The sequence below is a fragment of the Bufo gargarizans genome, chromosome 8 (assembly GCF_014858855.1).
Source record: "Bufo gargarizans isolate SCDJY-AF-19 chromosome 8, ASM1485885v1, whole genome shotgun sequence".
NCBI classification, from domain to species: Eukaryota; Metazoa; Chordata; class Amphibia; order Anura; family Bufonidae; genus Bufo; species Bufo gargarizans.
Window position 1 is genome coordinate 83,569,412 of NC_058087.1, and position 16,977 is coordinate 83,586,388.

Genomic DNA, 16,977 nt, shown 5'->3' on the forward strand with positions numbered 1-16,977 from the left:
TCTAAACTACTGGCCTATGAAATGCTGTCATTTAGGCTGGTGGACACAGACAGCTTCAAACAGCTCATGTCGCTTGCTGTCCCACAGTATGTTGTTCCCAGCCGGCACTACTTCTCCAAGAGAGCCGTGCCTTCCCTGCACAACCAAGTATCCGATAAAATCAAGTGTGCACTGCGCAACGCCATCTGTGGCAAGGTCCACCTAACCACAGATACGTGGACCAGTAAGCACGGCCAGGGACGCTATATCTCCCTAACTGCACACTGGGTAAATGTAGTGGCAGCTGGGCCCCAGGCGGAGAGCTGTTTGGCGCACGTCCTTCCGCCGCCAAGGATCGCAGGGCAACATTCTTTGCCTCCTGTTGCCACCTCCTCCTTCTCGGCTTCCTCCTCCTCTTCTTCCACCTGCTCATCCAGTCAGCCACACACCTTCACCACCAACTTCAGCACAGCCCGGGGTAAACGTCAGCAGGCCATTCTGAAACTCATATGTTTGGGGGACAGGCCCCACACCGCACAGGAGTTGTGGCGGGGTATAGAACAACAGACCGACGAGTGGTTGCTGCCGGTGAGCCTCAAGCCCGGCCTGGTGGTGTGTGATAATGGGCGAAATCTCGTTGCAGCTCTGGGACTAGCCAATTTGACGCACATCCCTTGCTTGGCGCATGTGCTGAATTTGGTGGTGCAGAAGTTCATTCACAACTACCCCGACATGTCAGAGCTGCTGCATAAAGTGCGGGCCGTCTGTTCGCGCTTCCGGCGTTCACATCCTGCTGCTGCTCGCCTGTCTGCGCTACAGCGTAACTTCGGCCTTCCCGCTCACCGCCTCATATGCGACGTGCCCACCAGGTGGAACTCCACCTTGCACATGCTGGACAGACTGTGCGAGCAGCAGCAGGCCATAGTGGAGTTTCAGCTGCAGCACGCACGGGTCAGTCGCACTACAGAACAGCACCACTTCACCACCAATGACTGGGCCTCCATGCGAGACCTGTGTGCCCTGTTGCGCTGTTTCGAGTACTCCACCAACATGGCCAGTGGCGATGACACCGTTATCAGCGTTACAATACCACTTCTATGTCTCCTTGAGAAAACACTTAGGGCGATGATGGAAGAGGAGGTGGCCCAGGAGGAGGAGGAGGAGGAGGAGGAAGAGGGGTCATTTTTAGCACTTTCAGGCCAGTCTCTTCGAAGTGACTCAGAGGGAGGTTTTTGGCAACAGCAGAGGCCAGGTACAAATGTGGCCAGCCAGGGCCCACTACTGGAGGACGAGGAGGACGAGGATGAGGAGGAGGTGGAGGAGGATGAGGATGAAGCATGGTCACAGCGGGGTGGCACCCAACGCAGCTCGGGTCCATCACTGGTGCGTGGCTGGGGGGAAAGGCAGGACGATGACGATACGCCTCCCACAGAGGACAGCTTGTCCTTATCCCTGGGCAGCCTGGCACACATGAGCGACTACATGCTGCAGTGCCTGCGCAACGACAGCAGAGTTGCCCACATTTTAACCTGTGCGGACTACTGGGTTGCCACCCTGCTGGATCCACGCTACAAAGACAATGTGCCCACCTTACTTCCTGCACTGGAGCGTGATAGGAAGATGCGCGAGTACAAGCGCACGTTGGTAGACGCGCTACTGAGAGCATTCCCAAATGTCACAGGGGAACAAGTGGAAGCCCAAGGCCAAGGCAGAGGAGGAGCAAGAGGTCGCCAAGGCAGCTGTGTCACGGCCAGCTCCTCTGAGGGCAGGGTTAGCATGGCAGAGATGTGGAAAAGTTTTGTCAACACGCCACAGCTAACTGCACCACCACCTGATACGCAACGTGTTAGCAGGAGGCAACATTTCACTAACATGGTGGAACAGTACGTGTGCACACCCCTCCACGTACTGACTGATGGTTCGGCCCCATTCAACTTCTGGGTCTCTAAATTGTCCACGTGGCCAGAGCTAGCCTTTTATGCCTTGGAGGTGCTGGCCTGCCCGGCAGCCAGCGTTTTGTCTGAACGTGTATTCAGCACGGCAGGGGGCGTCATTACAGACAAACGCAGCCGCCTGTCTACAGCCAATGTGGACAAGCTGACGTTCATAAAAATGAACCAGGCATGGATCCCACAGGACCTGTCCGTCCCTTGTCCAGATTAGACATTAACTACCTCCCCATAACCATATATTATTGGACTCCAGGGCACTTCCTCATTCAATCCTATTTTTATTTTCATTTTACCATTATATTGCGATGCTACCCAAAGTTGAATGAACCTCTCCTCTGCCTGTGTGCTAGGCCTAAATATATGCCAATGGACTGTTGCAGTGGTGGCTGACATGAAGCCTGATTCTCTGCTATGACATGCAGACTAATTCTCTGCTGACATGAAGCCAGATTGTCTGTTACGGGACCTCTCTCCTCTGCCTGGGTGCTGGGCCTAAATTTATGACAATGGACTGTTGCAGTGGTGGCTGACGTGAAGCCTCATTCTCTGCTATGACATGCAGACTGATTCTCTGCTGACATGAAGCCAGATCCTCTGTTACGGGACCTCTCTCCTCTGCCTGGGTGCTGGGCCTAAATTTATGACAATGGACTGTTGCAGTGGTGGCTGACGTGAAGCCTGATTCTCTGCTATGACATGCAGACTGATTCTCTGCTGACATGAAGCCAGATTGTCTGTTACGGGACCTCTCTCCTCTGCCTGTGTGTGTGCTGGGCCTAAATATATGACAATGGACTGTTGCAGTGGTGGCTGACGTGAAGCCTCATTCTCTGCTATGACATGCAGACTGATTCTCTGCTGACATGAAGCCAGATCCTCTGTTACGGGACCTCTCTCCTCTGCCTGGGTGCTGGGCCTAAATTTATGACAATGGACTGTTGCAGTGGTGGCTGACGTGAAGCCTGATTCTCTGCTATGACATGCAGACTGATTCTCTGCTGTCATGAAGCCAGATTGTCTGTTACGGGACCTCTCTCCTCTGCCTGGGTGCTGGGCCTAAATTTATGACAATGGACTGTTGCAGTGGTGGCTGACGTGAAGCCTGATTCTCTGCTATGACATGCAGACTGATTCTCTGCTGTCATGAAGCCAGATTGTCTGTTACGGGACCTCTCTGCTCTGCCTGTGTGCTAGGCCTAAATATATGCCAATGGACTGTTGCAGTGGTGGGTGACGTGAAGCCTGATTCTCTGCTATGATATGAAGACTGATTCTCTGCTGACATGAAGCCAGATTGTCTGTTACGGGACCTTTCTCCTCTGCCTGGGTTCTGGGCCTAAATTTATGAAAATTGACTCTTACAGTGGTGGGTGACGTGAAGCCTGATTCTCTGCTATGATATGAAGACTGATTCTCTGCTGACATGAAGCCAGATTGTCTGTTACGGGACCTTTCTCCTCTGCCTGGGTTCTGGGCCTAAATTTATGAAAATTGACTCTTACAGTGGTGGGTGACGTGAAGCCTGATTCTCTGCTATGATATGAAGACTGATTCTCTGCTGACATGAAGCCAGATTCTCTGTTACGGGACCTCTCTCCTCTGCCTGGGTGCTGGGCCTAAATTTATGACAATGGACTGTTGCAGTGGTGGCTGACGTGAAGCCTGATTCTCTGCTATGACATGCAGACTGATTCTCTGCTGACATGAAGCCAGATTCTCTGTTACGGGACCTCTCTCCTCTGCCTGTGTGTGTGCTGGGCCTAAATATATGCCAATGGACTGTTGCAGTGGTGGCTGACGTGAAGCCTCATTCTCTGCTATGACATGCAGACTAATTCTCTGCTGACATGAAGACAGATTCTCTGTTACGGGACCTCTCTCCTCTGCCTGTGTGTGTGCTGGGCCTAAATATATGCCAATGGACTGTTGCAGTGGTGGCTGACGTGAAGCCTCATTCTCTGCTATGACATGCAGACTAATTCTCTGCTGACATGAAGACAGATTCTCTGTTACGGGACCTCCCTCCTCTGCCTGGGTGCTGGGCCTAAATATATGCCAATGGACTGTTGCAGTGGTGGGTGACGTGAAGCCTCATTCTCTGCTATGACATGCAGACTAATTCTCTGCTGACATGAAGCCAGATTGTCTGTTACGGGACCTCTCTCCTCTGCCTGTGTGTGTGCTGGGCCTAAATATATGCCAATGGACTGTTGCAGTGGTGGCTGACGTGAAGCCTCATTCTCTGCTATGACATGCAGACTAATTCTCTGCTGACATGAAGACAGATTCTCTGTTACGGGACCTCTCTCCTCTGCCTGTGTGTGTGCTGGGCCTAAATATATGCCAATGGACTGTTGCAGTGGTGGCTGACGTGAAGCCTCATTCTCTGCTATGACATGCAGACTAATTCTCTGCTGACATGAAGACAGATTCTCTGTTACGGGACCTCCCTCCTCTGCCTGGGTGCTGGGCCTAAATATATGCCAATGGACTGTTGCAGTGGTGGGTGACGTGAAGCCTGATTCTCTGCTATGACATGCAGACTAATTCTCTGCTGACATGAAGACAGATTCTCTGTTACGGGACCTCCCTCCTCTGCCTGGGTGCTGGGCCTAAATATATGCCAATGGACTGTTGCAGTGGTGGCTGACGTGAAGCCTCATTCTCTGCTATGACATGCAGACTGATTCTCTGCTGACATGAAGCCAGATCGTCTGTTACGGGACCTCTCTGCTCTGCCTGTGTGCTAGGCCTAAATATATGCCAATGGACTGTTGCAGTGGTGGGTGACGTGAAGCCTCATTCTCTGCTATGACATGCAGACTGATTCTCTGCTGTCATGAAGCCAGATTGTCTGTTACGGGACCTCTCTGCTCTGCCTGTGTGCTAGGCCTAAATATATGCCAATGGACTGTTGCAGTGGTGGGTGACGTGAAGCCTCATTCTCTGCTATGACATGCAGACTGATTCTCTGCTGACATGAAGCCAGATTGTCTGTTACGGGACCTCTCTCCTCTGCCTGTGTGCTAGGCCTAAATATATGCCAATGGACTGTTGCAGTGGTGGCTGACGTGAAGCCTCATTCTCTGCTATGACATGCAGACTAATTCTCTGCTGACATGAAGCCAGATTGTCTGTTACGGGACCTCTCTGCCTGGGTGCTGGGCCTAAATTTATGACAATGGACTGTTGCAGTGGTGGCTGACGTGAAGCCTGATTCTCTGCTATGACATGCAGACTGATTCTCTGCTGACATGAAGCCAGATCCTCTGTTACGGGACCTCTCTCCTCTGCCTGTGTGTGTGCTGGGCCTAAATATATGCCAATGGACTGTTGCAGTGGTGGCTGACGTGAAGCCTCATTCTCTGCTATGACATGCAGACTGATTCTCTGCTGACATGAAGCCAGATTCTCTGTTACGGGACCTCTCTCCTCTGCCTGTGTGTGTGCTGGGCCTAAATATATGCCAATGGACTGTTGCAGTGGTGGCTGACGTGAAGCCTCATTCTCTGCTATGACATGCAGACTAATTCTCTGCTGACATGAAGACAGATTGTCTGTTACGGGACCTCCCTCCTCTGCCTGGGTGCTGGGCCTAAATATATGCCAATGGACTGTTGCAGTGGTGGCTGACGTGAAGCCTCATTCTCTGCTATGACATGCAGACTAATTCTCTGCTGACATGAAGACAGATTCTCTGTTACGGGACCTCTCTCCTCTGCCTGGGTGCCGGGGCCTAAATATCTGAGAATGGACTGTTCCAGTGGTGGGTGACGGGAAGCCAGATTCTCTGCTATGGAACCTCTCTCCAATTGATTTTGGTTAATTTTTATTTATTTAATTTTTATTTTAATTCATTTCCCTATCCACATTTGTTTGCAGGGGATTTACCTACATGTTGCTGCCTTTTGCAGCCCTCTAGCTCTTTCCTGGGCTGTTTTACAGCCTTTTTAGTGCCGAAAAGTTCGGGTCCCCATTGACTTCAATGGGGTTCGGGTTCGGGACGAAGTTCGGATCGGGTTCGGATCCCGAACCCGAACATTTCCGGGATGTTCGGCCGAACTTCTCGAACCCGAACATCCAGGTGTTCGCTCAACTCTAATAACAATACCTGTGGAATCCTGCCATCTGTAAATACGATTGGAGAGATAATCTTCAGAATCTCTAATGTCTTTAGTTATTTTTGTTGCTTCAATGTTGTTTCTCAGATCAACACAGGTTTTTTATATCTTAAATTTAAGCACTGATAAGTCTTCTGATTTCAGGGAGTCTTTTAATTGGACCTCAATATTAGTGATGAGCGGCAGGGGCAATATTCGAATTCGCGATATTTCGCAAATATTTGGGCGAAATACTCGTCATATATTCGAGAATTCGCGAATTCAAGATCTCCAGGCATTATTTTCTTGATTGCATAAAAATTCGCATGAACTGGTATTTTCCCAAAAATAAAATATTTGCAATTACGAATATATTTTGCGATATTCGAAATATTCGCGAATTCTCGAAGTGCCGATATTCGCGATTAAAATTCGCAATTCGAATATTCGTGATCAACACTACTCAATATTAGCAATGCTATCTTTTCAGTCTTTTATCACCTTTGTCAGATGTTCAATGTTATATTTAGGGAACATTTATTTAGAATCCTAGCATAGAATGTGTCGGCAGATAAGAACCATTTGGCCCATCTAGTCTGCCCAATATACTAAATACTATGGATAGCCCCTGGCCCTATCTTATATGAAGGATGGCCTTATGCCTATCCCATGCATGCTTAAACTCCTCCACTGTATTTGCAGCTACCACTTCTGCAGGAAGGCTATTCCATGCATCCACTACTCTCTCAGTAAAGTAATACTTCCTGATATTACTTTTAAACCTTTGTCCCTCTAATTTAAAACTATGTCCTATTGTAGCAGTTTTTCTTCTTTTAAATATTCTTTCCTCTTTTACCTTGTTGATTCCCTTTATGTATTTAAAAGTTTCTATCATATCCCCTCTGTCTCGTCTTTTTTCCAAGCTATACATGTTAAGGTCCTTTAATTCTAAGTTATCTACAAATAAAGTAGGGAGCAGAATAACCCTCAAGCTGCGTGGGATTCTTTGCATGCGGTGATATTCTGCCAGAGTCGCAGCATGTGGCTCAAGTGAAGTCAGATGCTTGGACTCCTTCTCCCATCTCCAGCTTCTAAACTCGCTCGGCAGGATCTTCAGGAAGTCTGTCGGTGCTGTTACTTGAGACACAATCCCCCATGCCTGGTCCTTGCTATATGCATAGGTACTCATCAGAGTGGAATGTTGTGTCCGGGTGCTCACACTTAAAGACCATTGTTGTATTCATAAGTCGAGACTCTGGGATGGCGACATCCTCTCAGGTCCTTCTCAGGCAGTGAAACTGCCTGTTTTACTGGACACCCGTTTAGGCCACTTTTTCACCCGTTTAGGCCAATTTTTTCAGCGAGTTTTTGTCTTTATGTGTATGGAATGTGCCACTTTATTTTGTTGGTAACATTCTTTTGCACCTGGTAGCTTCTGTGTCAATTTTTTTTTCAGTGAGTTTTTGCCTATCTACCAGAAAGACAAATAAATTAATGATTATGAGTAGGGATGAGCGAACTCGAACTGTATAGTTCGGGTTCGTACCGAATTTTGGGGTGTCCGTGACACGGACCCGAACCCGGACATTTTCGTAAAAGTCCGGGTTCGGTGTTCGTCGCTTTCTTGGCGCGTTTGTGACGCTTTCTTGGCGCTTTTTGAAAGGCTGCAAAGCAGCCAATCAACAAGCGTCATACTACTTGCCCCAAGAGGCCGTCACAGCCATGCCTACTATTGGCATGGCTGTGATTGGCCAGAGCACCATGTGACCCAGCCTCTATTTAAGCTGGAGTCACATAGCGCCGCCCGTCACTCTGCTCTGATTAGCGTAGGGAGAGGTTGCGGCTGCGACAGTAGGGCGAGATTAGGCAGATTAACTTCTCCAAAGGACTTGATTAATCGATCGATCTGCAGCTGTGCATCATTGAGCTGCTGAAATTCAATTGATCACTGTTTTTAGGCTGCCCAGACCGTTTATCAGTCACTTTTTTCTGGGGTGATCGGCGGCCATTTTGTGTCTTGTGGTGCGCCAGCACAAGCTGCGACCAAGTGCATTTAACCCTCAATGGTGTGGTTGTTTTTTGGCTAAAGCCTACATCAGGGTGAAGCTGTCACACCAAGTGCATTTAACCAGCAATAGTCTGTTTATTTTTTGGCCATATACTACATCAGGGGCAAGCTGCGCCTGTCACCAAGTGCATTTAACCCTCAATGGTGTGGTTGTTTTTTGGCTAAAGCCTACATCAGGGTGAAGCTGTCACACCAAGTGCATTTAACCAGCAATAGTCTGTTTATTTTTTGGCCATATACTACATCAGGGGCAAGCTGCGCCTGTCACCAAGAGCATTTAACCCTCAATGGTGTGGTTGTTTTTTGGCTAAAGCCTACATCAGGGTGAAGCTGTCACACCAAGTGCATTTAACCAGCAATAGTTTTATTTTTTGGCCATATACTAAATCAGGGGCAAGCTGCGCCCGTCACCAAGTGCATTTAACCAGCAATAGTCTGTTCATTTTTTGGCCATATACTACATCAGGGGCAAGCTGCGCCCGTCACCAAGTGCATTTAACCCTCAGTAGTGTGGTTGGTCAAGCTGTCACACCAAGTGCATTTAACCAGCAATAGTCTGTTCATTTTTTGGCCATATACTACATCAGGGGCAAGCTGCGCCCGTCACCAAGTGCATTTAACCCTCAGTAGTGTGGTTGGTCAAGCTGTCACACCAAGTGCATTTAACCAGCAATAGTGTGGTTATTTTTTGGCCATATCCCAGTCTAATTCTGTCACTAAATCCATACCGGTCACCCAGCGCCTAAATACTAGGCCTCAAATTTATATCCCGCTAAATCTGTCGTTACTGCTGTACTGTTGTGGCTGGGCAAGTTATTTAGTGTCCGTCAAAGCACATTTTTTGTTCTGGGTTGAAATACAATTCCCAATTTAGCAATTTCATAATTTAGTGGTTTCTGCTATATCAAAGCTATTTGAAATCTATCCCTAAAAGGGTATATAATATTCAAGGTGCACATAGGGTCATTCAGAATAACTTCACACACGCTACTGTGCATTTCCAAGTCTAATTCTGTCACTAAATCCATACCGGTCACCCAGCGCCTAAATACTAGGCCTCAAATTTATATCCCGCTAAATCTGTCGTTACCGCTGTACTGTTGTGGCTGGGCAAGTTCTTTAGTGTCCGTTAAAGCACATTTTTTGTTCAGGGTTGAAATACAATTCCCAATTTAGCAATTTCATAATTTAGTGGTTTCTGCTATATCAGAGCTATTTGAAATCTATCCCTAAAAGGGTATATAATATTCAAGGTGCACATAGGGTCATTCAGAATAACTTCACACACACGCTACTGTGCATTTCCAAGTCTAATTCTGTCACTAAATCTATACCGGTCACCCAGCGCCTAAATACTATGCCTCAAATTTATATCCCGCTAAATCTGTCGTTACCGCTGTCCTGTTGTGGATGGGCAAGTTATTTAGTGTCCGCCAAAGCACATTTTTTGTTTTGGGTTGAAATACAATTCCCAATTTAGCAATTTCATAATTTAGTGGTTTCTGCTATATCAGAGCTATTTGAAATCTATCCCTAAAAGGGTATATAATATTCAAGGTGCACATAGGGTCATTCAGAATAACTTCACACACACGCTACTGTGCATTTCCAAGTCTAATTCTGTCACTAAATCCATACCGGTCACCCAGCGCCTAAATACTAGGCCTCAAATTTATATCCCGCTGAATTTGAATACAATACATTGGGCCAAATAATATTTTTGTTGTTGTGGTGAACCATAACAATGAGGAAAACATCTAGTAAGGGACGCGGACGTGGACATGGTCGTGGTGGTGTTAGTGGACCCTGTGGTGATGGGAGAGGACGTGGCGTTCTGCCACATCCACACGTCCTAGTGTACCAACTACCTCAGGTCCCAGTAGCCGCCAGAATTTACAGCGATATATGGTGGGGCCCAATGCCGTTCTAAGGATGGTAAGGCCTGAGCAGGTACAGGCATTAGTCAATTGGGTGGCCGACAGTGGATCCAGCACGTTCACATTATCTCCCACCCAGTCTTCTGCAGAAAGCGCACAGATGGCGCCTGAAAACCAACCCCATCAGTCTGTCACATCACCCCCATGCATACCAGGGAAACTGTCTCAGCCTCAAGTTATGCAGCAGTCTCTTATGCTGTTTGAAGACTCCGCTGGCAGGGTTTCCCAAGGGCATCCACCTAGCCCTTCCCCAGCGGTGGAAGACATAGACTGCACTGACGCACAACCACTTATGTTTCCTGATGATGAGGACATGGGAATACCACCTCAGCATGTCTCTGATGATGACGAAACACAGGTGCCAACTGCTGCGTCTTTCTGCAGTGTGCAGACTGAACAGGAGGTCAGGGATCAAGACTGGGTGGAAGACGATGCAGGGGACGATGAGGTCCTAGACCCCACATGGAATGAAGGTCGTGCCACTGACTTTCACAGTTTGGAGGAAGAGGCAGTGGTTAGACCGAGCCAACAGCGTAGCAAAAGAGGGAGCAGTGGGCAAAAGCAAAACACCCGCCACCAAGAGACTCCGCCTGCTACTGACCGCCGCCATCTGGGACCGAGCACCCCAAAGGCAGCTTCAAGGAGTTCCCTGGCATGGCACTTCTTCAAACAATGTGCTGACGACAAGACCCGAGTGGTTTGCACGCTGTGCCATCAGAGCCTGAAGCGAGGCATTAACGTTCTGAACCTGAGCACAACCTGCATGACCAGGCACCTGCATGCAAAGCATGAACTACAGTGGAGTAAACACCTTAAAACCAAGGAAGTCACTCAGGCTCCCCCTGCTACATCTTCTGCTGCTGCCGCCTCGGCCTCTTCCTCTGCCTCTGGAGGAACGTTGGCACCTGCCGCCCAGCAAACAGGGGATGTACCACCAACACCACCACCACCTCCGTCACCCAGCGTCTCAACCATGTCACACCGCAGCGTTCATCTCTCCATCTCACAAACATTTGAGAGAAAGCGTAAATTCCCACCTAGCCACCCTCGATCCCTGGCCCTGAATGCCAGCATTTCTAAACTACTGGCCTATGAAATGCTGTCATTTAGGCTGGTGGACACAGACAGCTTCAAACAGCTCATGTCGCTTGCTGTCCCACAGTATGTTGTTCCCAGCCGCCACTACTTCTCCAAGAGAGCCGTGCCTTCCCTGCACAACCAAGTATCCGATAAAATCAAGTGTGCACTGCGCAACGCCATCTGTAGCAAGGTCCACCTAACCACAGATGCGTGGACCAGTAAGCATGGCCAGGGACGCTATATCTCCCTAACTGCACACTGGGTAAATGTAGTGGCAGCTGGGCCCCAGGCGGAGAGCTGTTTAGCGCACGTCCTTCCGCCGCCAAGTATCGCAGGGCAACATTCTTTACCTCCTGTTGCCACCTCCACCTTCTCGGCTTCCTCCTCCTCTTCTTCCACCTGCTCATCCAGTCAGCCACTCACCTTCACCAACAACTTCAGCACAGCCCGGGGTAAACGTCAGCAGGCCATTCTGAAACTCATATGTTTGGGGGACAGGCCCCACACCGCACAGGAGTTGTGGCGGGGTATAGAACAACAGACCGACGAGTGGTTGCTGCCGGTGAGCCTCAAGCCCGGCCTGGTGGTGTGTGATAATGGGCGAAATCTCGTTGCAGCTCTGGGACTAGCCAATTTGACGCACATCCCTTGCTTGGCGCATGTGCTGAATTTGGTGGTGCAGAAGTTCATTCACAACTACCCCGACATGTCAGAGCTGCTGCATAAAGTGCGGGCCGTCTGTTCGCGCTTCCGGCGTTCACATCCTGCTGCTGCTCGCCTGTCTGCGCTACAGCGTAACTTCGGCCTTCCCGCTCACCGCCTCATATGCGACGTGCCCACCAGGTGGAACTCCACCTTGCACATGCTGGACAGACTGTGCGAGCAGCAGCAGGCCATAGTGGAGTTTCAGCTGCAGCACGCACGGGTCAGTCGCACTACAGAACAGCACCACTTCACCACCAATGACTGGGCCTCCATGCGAGACCTGTGTGCCCTGTTGCGCTGTTTCGAGTACTCCACCAACATGGCCAGTGGCGATGACGCCGTTATCAGCGTTACAATACCACTTCTATGTCTCCTTGAGAAAACACTTAGGGCGATGATGGAAGAGGAGGTGGCCCAGGAGGAGGAGGAGGAGGAGGAGGAGGAAGAGGGGTCATTTTTAGCACTTTCAGGCCAGTCTCTTCGAAGTGACTCAGAGGGAGGTTTTTGGCAACAGCAGAGGCCAGGTACAAATGTGGCCAGACAGGGCCCACTACTGGAGGACGAGGAGGACGAGGATGAGGAGGAGGTGGAGGAGGATGAGGATGAAGCATGGTCACAGCGGGGTGGCACCCAACGCAGCTCGGGCCAATCACTGGTGCGTGGCTGGGGGGAAAGGCAGGACGATGACGATACGCCTTCCACAGAGGACAGCTTGTCCTTACCCCTGGGCAGCCTGGCACACATGAGCGACTACATGCTGCAGTGCCTGCGCAATGACAGCAGAGTTGCCCACATTTTAACGTGTGCGGACTACTGGGTTGCCACCCTGCTGGATCCACGCTACAAAGACAATGTGCCCACCTTACTTCACTACTGGAGCGTGATAGGAAGATGCGCGAGTACAAGCGCACGTTGGTAGACGCGCTACTTAGAGCATTCCCAAATGTCACAGGGGAACAAGTGGAAGCCCAAGGCCAAGGCAGAGGAGGAGCAAGAGGTCGCCAAGGCAGCTGTGTCACGGCCAGCTCCTCTGAGGGCAGGGTTAGCATGGCAGAGATGTGGAAAACTTTTGTCAACACGCCACAGCTAACTGCACCACCACCTGATACGCAACGTGTTAGCAGGAGGCAACATTTCACTAACATGGTGGAACAGTACGTGTGCACACCCCTCCACGTACTGACTGATGGTTCGGCCCCATTCAACTTCTGGGTCTCTAAATTGTCCACGTGGCCAGAGCTAGCCTTTTATGCCTTGGAGGTGCTGGCCTGCCCGGCGGCCAGCGTTTTGTCTGAACGTGTATTCAGCACGGCAGGGGGCGTCATTACAGACAAACGCAGCCGCCTGTCTACAGCCAATGTGGACAAGCTGACGTTCATAAAAATGAACCAGGCATGGATCACACAGGACCTGTCCGTCCCTTGTCCAGATTAGACATTAACTACCTCCCCTTAACCATATATTATTGTACTCCAGGGCACTTCCTCATTCAATCCTATTTTTATTTTCATTTTACCATTATATTGCGAGGCTACCCAAAGTTGAATGAACCTCTCCTCTGTCTGGGTGCCGGGGCCTAAATATAAGCCAATGGACTGTTCCAATGTTGGGTGACGTGAAGCCTGATTCTCTGCTATGACATGCAGACTAATTCTCTGCTGACATGAAGCCAGATCCTCTGTTACGGGACCTCTCTTCTCTGCCTGTGTGCTGGGCCTAAATATATGCCAATGGACTGTTGCAGTGGTGGCTGACGTGAAGCCTCATTCTCTGCTATGACATGCAGACTAATTCTCTGCTGACTTGAAGCCAGATTGTCTGTTACGGGACCTCTCTCCTCTGCCTGGGTGCTGGGCCTAAATTTATGAAAATGGACTGTTGCAGTGGTGGGTGACATGAAGCCTGATTCTCTGCTATGACATGAAGACTGATTCTCTGCTGACATGAAGCCAGATTGTCTGGTACGGGACCTCTCTCCTCTGCCTGGGTGCTGGGCCTAAATTTATGAAAATGGACTCTTACAGTGCTGGGTGACGTGAAGCCTGATTTTCTGCTATGACATGCAGACTGATTCTCTGCTGACATGAAGCCAGATCCTCTGTTACGGGACCTCTCTCCTCTGCCTGGGTGCTGGGCCTAAATATATGCCAATGGACTGTTGCAGTGGTGGCTGACGTGAAGCCTCATTCTCTGCTATGACATGCAGACTAATTCTCTGCTGACATGAAGCCAGATTGTCTGTTACGGGACCTCTGTCCTCTGCCTGGGTGCTGGCCCTAAATTTATGAAAATGGACTCTTACAGTGGTGGGTGACGTGAAGCCTGATTCTCTGCTATGACATGAAGACTGATTCTCTGCTGACATGAAGCCAGATCCTCTGTTACGGGACCTCTCTCCTCTGCCTGGGTGCCGGGGCCTAAATATCTGAGAATGGACTGTTCCAGTGGTGGGTGACGCGAAGCCAGATTCTCTGCTATGGGACCTCTCTCCAATTGATTTTGGTTAATTTTTATTTATTTAATTTTTATTTTAATTCATTTCCTTAACCACATTTGTTTGCAGGGGATTTACCTACATGTTGCTGCCTTTTGCAGCCCTCTAGCCCTTTCCTGGGCTGTTTTACAGCCGTTTTAGTGCCGAAAAGTTCGGGTCCCCATTGACTTCAATGGGGTTCGGGTTCGGGACGAAGTTCGGATCGGGTTCGGATCCCGAACCCGAACATTTTCGGGAAGTTCGGCCGAACTTCTCGAACCCGAACATCCAGGTGTTCGCTCAACTCTAATTATGAGGGATTTTACCATTACAACGCCATCAAGTATGAGGTTCCAAAATTTGCTGTGTTAAAGGAGGAGTAGTGGGCAAGCAAGGCCACTTTTATGGGACTGCCGAGTACAGCACTCAGTTATCTCTTGCAGTTGCATAGAAGTGAATGGAGTGGTGATATTGTAACACCCCAGAGTTGTGTTACTACACACCTGTACCTCGCTACTATATTCTAATAGCCTTTATACTGTCATCTGATACAATTTATATTATGTCCTCCACAAATGTGCATACAAAACCATGTTAAATGCAATTGTTCATGTAATTTGCCTGGTTACCATTAGATGGCAGCAACCCATTGGCAAGCTTACAGTTTAGTGTTTAGTGAATCTGAGCTGGAATGCTTTATTCCAGCTTAGATCCCCCTGTGTGTGAAGTGGGCTGGTACCACATCCTGCAGCATTGGTGGAGAAGGAAGTTTGAGTCAGTTTTAGGGGAAGGCTGTATGATAGAGTCCAGGAGATCCCCTACATAGGGAAGACAGCAAGGACCTAGTCTCGGCTGAGACTTGGCCATATACCCAGCTTGAGCACCTTCAGCTCAGCTGGGTGAGAAAAGCAGAAACTACAGACAACCTCCAGAGTTTCAGGAAGAAAGCATCCCCTGAGAATCCATCTGTAAGATAAGTCCTGAGACCTAGGGGAAGCCAATTCCTCTTTAGCTAGTCTGTCCCCACACAACAGAAGGCTCCAGATAAGTTCAGAAGCTAACCCCACCACAATTACAGAGCTACCAGACGTTTTTATCCTGCAAGCTCCACATTTAAAGCAGAAGTACTCATTCCTGCCAATGATTGCCAAGACCTGCTGGGACCAAGAGACCAATGCTCTATACCACTTGGATGAAAGTTACCTCAAGTAAAGCAAAGTTTGAACTTCATCTAAAGGTCTAGATATTATTTCTTATGCAAAATTCCTCTATTACTACCTACTATCACTACACTCAAATACTCAAGGAGTCCAGCCGTTACCAGGTAGGAGACACAACTAACAAGCTATAGAGACATTATAGACCGCTACACCACTCTGGCATTCCTAATCTGGGATGTGCATTGTAACACATTGGAAGGGCCCTGGGATAATACCCTGTGCACACTGCAATTGGCATCACGAACAAATACAGGATATATTATTCAACTGACCAGGCCATTGCACTAGAAGTGGCGTCAGCGAACCCGTTCCTGGTTACTGCATAAAGTGGCGTCACGAACAGGATCGAATTATGTGCCGAACAGGATTGGATTGTGTGTCTACCATTGCTACAAGACCTTGGAACTGTGTTAAAACTCCAAAAATTGACTTTATTGCTTATATTGTGGTGCCAGAAAGTGCTAAACAGGGTGCACCAGCACTCCAAGGGTTAATTAGCCATACTGTAATGGTGCAGCTTCTTCATGTCCTTTGGAAGCGGGAAAACACAGGAACGCCCTCTCAGGAGTGCCAAAATGCTAACTACGCCCCCCCTAGAAGCAGGAAACCTAAATCCCGCCCACAAAGAACTTTGCAATGTGAGCCAAGGGAGGGAAAACTTCTCCTCTCAGACTCCACCTTTACTTCCTGCATCCAACATCACTGAGGAGCAAAAAGAAGATGGTGCTCCCCAAGAAAAAGTGGGACGAGGTGACAATCAAAGGCGAACCGCAGTATGAGCAATAAAGGCCCATGGTGCTTGCTATGATACCAGAGGCTGCAAATTCCTCTTCGGCCCGTGAGACGGCCGCCACCCCTGACTCAAAGATGGCCGCTGTTCTTGAGCCTGCTCTTGCAGAAGCCAACATCAGCCCAGCAGTCCAGGTCCCGGAGGCGCCTACGTCCCAGATGACATCATCTACCCCCACGATTGACGTCTCAACACAGCTGCAATTTGCGACCCTCCACAGAGTCGACGGAGATTCCAGCAGAAGGCACCAGAACTGCCCACCCGGCCGCAACTACAGGTCGTAGCTATCCCACTCCCTGAGGCCCTGGTCCAGCCCGTAGCTGCCTCATCACCGTGCCCGGTGGTACTTGGTCGCTCTACTAGGCCCAGGGAGGCCCACTCCACATGCCAGCTGGCTTGGTAGAGGCGGCAGGAGTTTACACTACGCCACTCAGGAGGACTGAACCCAGGCCCAGTCACATGAACCCTGAGGTCCCTCTCGAGATCAGTCGCCATGCCCAGAGTCAATGGGAATATAAGACGGCGGTTGAATGACCCCCGGCCAGGGGACTCTAAACTATCACTACACTCAAATTTATTGCAAGCAGGCCAGGAACCAGGAGTCCATTCGTACCCAGGTAGGAGACACCGTGACACAACTAACATCAAGCTATAGAGACATTATAGGCCATTA